Raw genomic sequence first — 8339 nt, forward strand, 5'->3', positions numbered from 1 at the left:
TACATGCTGGGCCCATAGAGCGCGAGTTGACTCGCTAGTTGTGTCCTCGGTGGAAGCCATTTTGCGTGAGGCAGTTTTGTTTTAAATGACCTAGAAACGGTCTCTTGCAAAATGGCGCCTTTGTTTAATGCAAAAAAATTAAAGACACGTGTGATACAGAAAGACTTAATGACATTGAGAGTTTTGATTTTTTTTATATGTCGCTAATGGGGATGAAGTTGTGCGAGGTTAGTGCTTGCCAGTTGCCACACCTTCATTGCCTAACAGTATCCCAGCGCCTGCAGGTCACGCTGTACAGACTGCGGGCGGTTATTATGCCCCGTTGCGTTTGCTGGGTGCGAATTATTATCATTTACAATACTATTGGATAGCCGTGTGTATGAATTTAATGATAAAGCAAGTTGCTATGAACAAATACAGTTCTAGTATCTTCAATCGCAGAGTGAACATTATCTATAAAGTTGAATGAAAGTTGTAAAAAAAAAAAAAACGTGTGCTGCTTGGTAGATCAGACCGTGTGACTTCCCTCTCCAAGATGGCGACCTCCTTGGGCAAGTTGTGGCCAGAGGAGACCTGTGGAGGATGAGGAGTGTGAGGGCAATGGAGGGTTTATAACAGCTCCTCATTTTTGGCAGCCATTTGACTGCAAAAAATTAAAGTGGTAGTAAATTCTCTTTTTTTTATATTGTACCTACAGGTAAGCTTACAATCAGGATTGCCTGTAGGTACAATGAATAGATCCTAAATGTGCAACTTCTAGGAGATGTTTACAGTGGCAATAGCTGATGACTGCACATGCGCTGTGATGCTCTACATTCAGAACAAATGGTATTCCATGGAATGCAGAGCATTGTGCTGAGGCGGCCTAGGACTCCTGTTCAGAGTGACGTCATCATGGTCCCAGCCATTAAAATGGCTAGAACCCATGAACCCGGAAGAAAGCAAGATGGAGCTATCAGGGGAGCCATGACAGCAGTGCGCTGTGAGGCTCCATTTGCAGATAAGTCTGCCATAATGTGCTAGTATGTGGTGCAAACTAGCACATTATGGGATAAAACTACAGGGGACACTATTTTTTTTTTTTGGCGGTGTACTATTGCTTTAAAGTGGTTGTAAAGGCTGAAGGTTTCTTCTGTGTACTGCTCCTCCCATAGGCCCCCCCTTATACTCACCTGAGCCCTCCCTTGATCCAGCGATGTGCACGTCAGCCTTGGCTATCCCAAGACTTTGTCTCCTCATTGGCTGAGACACAGCTGCAGGAGCCAATGGCTCCCACTGCTGTCAGTCACAGCCAATGAGGGGAGAGCGGAGGACAGGGCCGAGCACCTGCTCTATGTGTCTTATGGATGCATAGAGTGGGGCTTGGGAGTGAGCATGCACCAGTGCCCCCATAGCAAGCGGCTTGCTATTGGGGGCACTGGCTGAGGGGGAGGAGCCAGGTGCTTCGGCAGGGAACCCAAGAAGAAGTGGATCGGGGCTGCTCTTTGCAAAACAATTGCACAGAGCAGGTAAGTATGACATTTTTATTTTGTTAAAATCCAAACCTTTAATATCACTTTAATAATACAAATATCCAGTATTCTTGTCTGCTGTGCAGGGACAGAATGGAGTTGATTTACTAAAACTGGAGAGTGCAAAGTCTGGTGCAGCTCTGCATAGAAACCAATCAGTTCCAGCTTTTGGTTTTCTTTTAAATAAAGCTTAATTGAACAAGCTGAAGTTAGAAGTTGATTGGCTACCATGCTCATCTGCACCAGAATTTGCACTCTCCAAGTTTTGGTAAATCAACCCCAAAGTGTTGAAGCTTTACGCAGATGTAGCAGCCAGTTGATTAGCATTTTCATTGGGAGGTCAGCTGTGACTGCTCACATACAGTTGCAAGAAAAAGTATGTGAACCCCTTTGGATTACGTGGAGTTTTGCATGAATTGGGCATAAAATGTGCTCTGAACGTCATCTAAGTCACAACAATAGAAGAACACAGTCTGCTGAACATAATACTACACAAACATTAGATGTTGCCATGGTTTAATTGCACATAACATGTAAACATTCACAGTGCAGGGAGGAAAAAGTATGTGAACCTTTGGACTTAATAACTGGTTGACCCTCCTTCGGCAGCAATAACCTCAACCAAACGTTTCCTGTAGTTGCAGATCAGACCTGCACAACGATCTGGAGTAATTTTGGACCACTCCTCTTCACAAAACTGTTTCAGTGTAGCAATATTCTTGGGATGTTTGGTGTGAATCGCTCTCTTTAGGTCATGCCACAGCATTTCAATCGGGTTGAGGTCAGGACTCTGACTGGGCCACTCCAGAAGGCGTATTCTGTGCTGTTGCAGCCATTGTTTTGTTGAATTACTTGTATGCTTTGGGTCATTGTCCTGTTGCATCACCCATCCTCTGCAGAGCGTCAGTTGGCGGACAGATGGTCGTACGTTTTCCTGCAAAATGTCTTGATACACTCTGGAATTCATTTTCCCATCAATGACAACAATCCATCCAGGCCCTGAGGCAGCAAAGCAGCCCCAAACCATGATGCTCCCTCCGCCATGTTTTACAGTGGGGATGAGGTTTTGATGTTGGTGTGCTGTGCCTTTTTTTCTCCACACATAGTGTTGTGTGTTCTTCCCAAACAACTCAATCTTGGTTTCATCTGTCCACAGTATATTTTGCCAGTAGTGCTGTGGAACATCCAGGTGCTCTTTTGCAAACTTCAAACGTGCTGCAATATTCTTTTTGGTCAGCAATGGCTTCCTCCGTGGTGTCCCCCCATGTACTCCATTCTTGTTTAATGTTTTCCTTATTGTAGATGTGTCAACAAAAATGTTAGCATGTGCCAGAGATTTCTGTAGGTCTTTAGCTGACACTCTGGGATTCTTCTTTACCTCATGCAGCATTCTGCGCTGTGCTCTTGCAGTCATTTTTACAGGACGACCATGCCTAGGGAGAGTAGCAACAGTGCTAAACTTTCTCCATTTGTAGACAGTCTGTCTTACCATGGACACATGAACATCAAGGCTTTTGGAGATACTTTTGTAACCCTTTCCAGCTTCATGCAAGTCAACAATTCTTGATCGTAGGTCTTCTGATAGCTCTTTTCTGCGAGGCATGGTCCACATCAGACAGTGCTTCTTGAAACCAGTAAACCCAAAACAGGTGTGTGTTTTTTAAGGGCAGGACAGCTGTCAGCAACACATCCAATATCATCACACTGATTGGAGTCAAGGTTGGCTCACTCCTGGCTCCAATTAGCTCTGGGAGAAGTCATTAAGCTAGGGCTTCACATACTTTTTCCTCCCTGCACTGTGAATGTTTACATGTTATGTGCAATTAAACCATGGCAACATCTAATGTTTGTGTAGTATTATGTTCAGCAGACTGTGTTCTTCTATTGTTGTGACTTAGATGACATTCAGAGCACATTTTATGCCCAATTCATGCTAAACTCCATGTAATCCCAAGGGGTTCACATACTTTTTCTTGCAACTGTATTTCTCTTAGGAAAGGTAAACAAATCTGTAGCGAGTGCAGTAAGGCCTCGTTCACACGGGGTGAACAGTTACATTCCCAGCACGGGCTGGGAGTGTAACTGTCACTTTCGCTTGTGCTCTCACCCAAAGGGGTTGATTTACTAAACTAGAGAGTTCAAAATCTAATGCAGCTCAGCATAGAAACCAATCAGCTTCCAGTTTTTTATGTCAAAGCTTAATTGAACAAACTGAAGTTAGAAGCTAATTGGCTACCATGCACAGCTGCACCAGATTTTATGCTCTTCAATTTTAGTAAATCTACCCCAAACTGTCACACCATCAAATGGCTGGTGTCATAACTGATGTGCAACGTCATGGCAGTTGAAGATCAAACAGAGGCCAAGATGGCAGCTTTCTTGTCTGTAAATAACAGGAGGGCTCAGTTCCACTTTAAAGGATCTGCTAGTCAGAGCTTGTGACAGATATCACAGAATACCTTGAGAGGTCTAATGGAGTCCATGCCTGGATGGGTGAGGGCTGTTTTAGCAACAAAAGGGGGACCTATTTAGTATTAGACGGGTGATCATAATGTTATGGCTGATCGGTGTTTTTATATTTATATACACTATATTGCCAAACGTATTGGGTCCGCCCTCCAAATCATTGGATTCAGGTGTCCCAATCACCTCCATGGCCACAGGTGTATAAAATCAAGCACCTAGGCATGCAGATTCCTTCTACAAACATTTGTGAAAGAATGGGTCGCTCTCAGGAGCTCAGTGAATTCAAGCATGGTACCGTGATAGGTTGCCACCTGTGCAATAAGTCCATCCATGAAATTTCCTTGCCACTAAATATTCCACGCTCAACTGTTAGTGGTATTATAGCAAAGTGGAAGCAACTGGGAACAACAGCAACTCAGCCACAAAGTGGTAGGCCACGTAAAATGACAGAGCATAGTCAGTGCATGCTGAAGCGTACAGTGCGCAGAAGTTGCCAACTGTCTGCAGAGTCGATAGCTAAAGACCTCCAAACTTGGTGTGGCCTTTAGATTAGCACAACAACTGTGTGTAGAGCTTCATGGAATGGGTTTCCATGGCCGAGCAGCTGCATCGGATGCAGTGGTGTAAAGCACACCACCACTAGACTCTAGAGCAGTGGAGATGTGTTCTCTGGAATGACAAATCACGCTTCTGTGGATGGACATGTTTGGGTTTGGTGATTGCCAGGAGATTGGTACTTGCCTGACTGCATTGAGCCAAGTGTAAAGTTTGGTGGAGGGAGATTATGGTGTGGGGTTCTTTTCAGGGGTTGGGCTTGGCCCCTTAGTTCCAGTGGAGGGAACTCCAATACATTTTGGACAATTTCATGCTCCCAACTTTGTATGATCAGTTTGGGGATGGCCCCTTCCTGTTCCAACATGACTGCACCCCAGTGCACAAAGCAATGTCCATAAAGACATGAATTAGCGAGTTTGGGGTGGAGGAACTTGACTGGCCTGCACAGAGTCCTGACCTAAACCTGATAGAACATCTTTGGGATGAATTAGAGCAGAGACTGTGAGCCAGGCCTTCTCGTCTGACATCAGAGCCTGACCTCATCAATGCGCTTCTGGAAGAATGGTCAAACATTCCCATAGACACACTCCTAAACCTTGTGGACAGCCTTCCCAGAAGAGTTGAAGCTGTTATAACTGCAAAGGGTGGGCCAATTCCATATTGAACCCTAATCGGACTAAGACTGGGATGCCATTAAAGTTCATGTGCGTGTAAAGGTAGGTGCCCCAATACATTTGGCAATATAGTGTGTATATATCCAAATAGGGTGCTGCAGATTGTACGGCGGAATAGAAATCGCTTTTACTGGTCTGGCAGGCTCCAGCCACCTCCTGACATGCAATCCAAATCAAATGAAGTGAAGTGCAATAGTAGAAAGTTTTCATCTTTCCACTACTGCACTTCACTTCTGGGCCTTATTTATATTGGACTGGATGTCAGGCAGTGGCTCTAGTCCACCAGACCAAATTATGCTATCCAAATTCCAAACAGCCTGCATCTTTTCTTTGGACTTGTATCAATTACTCCACTGAGTGAAGTAGCCTGCTGATAGGGGAGCTTTCTGTACCATTGTACTCAAGTGGTGCATTTTCCTATACAGAGGAGGGGGCTACACACATTAGTTCACAAGTGATGGGTTATTAGGACTTTTTGACTGTTCCTATTTTTTCAGTTCATTGTGTTATGTAAGTAAACTTTTGGATTAAAAAATTCTAACAATGCACTTTGTTCCTGGTCTTTATTTCATTTGGTGTGTGTGTATATACAGTATATTCAGATGCGTGGACCTTTAACCATTTCAATACCGGGCACCCCTTCCTGCCCAGGCCATTTTTCAGGTTTCAGCGCTCTCACACTTTGAATGACAATTGCGCGGTCATACAACATTGTACCCAAACTAAAATTTTATCATTTTCTTCACACAACTAGAGCTTTCTTTTGGTGGTATTTAATCATCACTGGGGTTTTTGTTTTTTGCTAAATTAACAAAAAAAGACCGAATTTTTGAAAAAAAAAAACACGTTTTTCTTTGTTTCTGTTATAAAAGTTTGCAAATAAATAATTGTTCTTCATAAATTTAGGCCAAGATGTATTCTGCTACATTTCTTTGGTGAAAATAACCCAAATTAGGATATATTATTTAGTTTGTAGGAAAGTTATAGAGTTCACAAACTATGGTATAGATCTGAAAATTGATCAATCCTGAAGTACTGATGGCCAATCTAATTTCTTGAGGTCCAAGAATATCAGAACAGTACAGATATCCCCCAAATGACCACTTTTTGCAAAGTAGACAGTCCGACGTACTTCATAAGAGGCATGGCGAGTTTTTTGAAATTGTATTTTTTTGTCATAATTTTTCGGAAAATTAAAAAATTAATAAAATTATTTTCACTATTTTTTTTTACATACTGTCACCAGTGCAGTACAGCATCATCATATAACTGGCATGGCGGTGATCAGGGACACTGACAGTATGAAAAAAAAATATATATAATTTTTTAACAAAAAGGTTTTTTTTTATTAATTTTAAATTTTTATTATATTTTTTTTCTTTTTTTTTAAGATTTTTTTTCATATTTCATTATGACCAAAGTAGTACAATGTTACCATGGTAACATTGTACTACTTTGGGGAAGTGATCAGTATTTTTTTTTTTTCTACACAATTTACTTATAGCAAAGAATTACTTTGCTATAAGCAAGTATTTACCTGAATGACATTGATTCATTCAGGGGTTTTTTTTTTTTTTGTGCTTAGCTGTGATTTGGCCGCAGCTAATCACATGACATGTGCATGTGATCGCTGTGACCATTCACAGCTAGACACTAGTATATAATGGATGGCATGAATGAAGCCATCCATTGTATACAACTGTGATGTGACCTGTTGTGATTGGTCACAGCAGATCACATGGTACTGGCAACAGGGGCCGATACTCAGATCTGTCATCGGCCGTGTCCGAGGTACACGGCCGGAGACAGATCGCGCCGCTGCGCAGCTCTGCAAGCGCGAAAACTGCGCATGCCCGGGAGGACGCCATTTGGCGTCCACCCTGGAAATCTACAGCATTTTGCCGGCCGCCAAACGGCTATTGGCCTGGCGTCTTTTGGTTAAGAGGCTCCTTTCAGACTACTCCAGTGTGGTGTCCACCCAGCGCAGTGTACACGAGTTTTTCGTGTGGGTTACCCATGCTTTCTCATAGACTTCTAATAGATCGCGTGGTTTTGGTGAGTTTTCTGAAACAAAAATGCAGCATGCAGGACTTTTGGTGCGCTTTAAAAAAATGCACCAAAAACACCCAATCTAATACAAGTCTACACAGGGAAACCGTACTGAAGCAGTGTTAAATCGCCCTAATAATCAGTGCTCTTGCGACAGGGCTAGATCACCAGGTGAAAGCAGAGGAAAAACTGATAAGGATAGATACTACAGATGATCTTAGTTGTAAGGCCGAAAAAGGTTTTGAAAAAAGAAAATAAAAAATCCATTTTAGTTTTCTTTCTTCATTCTCCAAAAACTTGTGGCAACAAATGAAACCTACAAAATAATTGCCATGCCTCTTAGAAAATACTTTGGAGGAAGAGGTGGCGCCCTCTAAGTGCAGTATAAAAAACTCTTTAATATGGTAAAATAGAGTAATGCAGGCCACTCACAAAAGTAAGGTGAAATGCGCTTGTGACCTAGGAAATCAACCGCTTTGTGAAGGAGCTCGAACCTCTAAGCAACTGGGAAGACCTGGTGTATGGCGGTGATGCTGGTGGCTTCCAGCATATCCTCCGAGTTTCGGGATTCCCTCAGAGCGAAGAAGACTCTACCATATTAAATAGTTTTTTATACTGCACTTATAGGGTGCCACCTTTTCCTGATTTCTTACAGGGTCTCTAGCTCATTAGTGGCTGGCTTCCCCCTATTCAGCTGTGCATCAGAACTCTCACAAGGACTATTTAAGGACTTTACATTTATATTGTGGTTTTTACACATGTATATGTGTACACGTACATTCTATGTCTTATGTCCACTTTTATCTTTAGTTGTCGCCGCATATACCACTTTAACCCCTTCCTGGAGTGAGCCAAGTACCCATTTCAAATCTACCTTCCAAAAAGGGGTAGTTTGTTTCTACTCTGAAACTGTGATAGGCAGTCAGGAAATCAAATGAGGAAGTTACACCCTTTGAAAGCCTGAATGTGCTCATTGGTTTTAGGCCCCATCGGCTAGGCTCCCAAAAAGTCTCACACATGTGGTATCCCCATACTCAGGAGAAGTTGGGGTGTATTGCCATGTATACCTATGATGTGTGAGAGA

Source organism: Staurois parvus, unplaced genomic scaffold (genome assembly GCF_062004578.1).
Source record: "Staurois parvus isolate SC_StPar_1 unplaced genomic scaffold, SC_StPar_1.0 ptg000950l, whole genome shotgun sequence".
In the NCBI taxonomy this organism is placed as follows: domain Eukaryota; kingdom Metazoa; phylum Chordata; class Amphibia; order Anura; family Ranidae; genus Staurois; species Staurois parvus.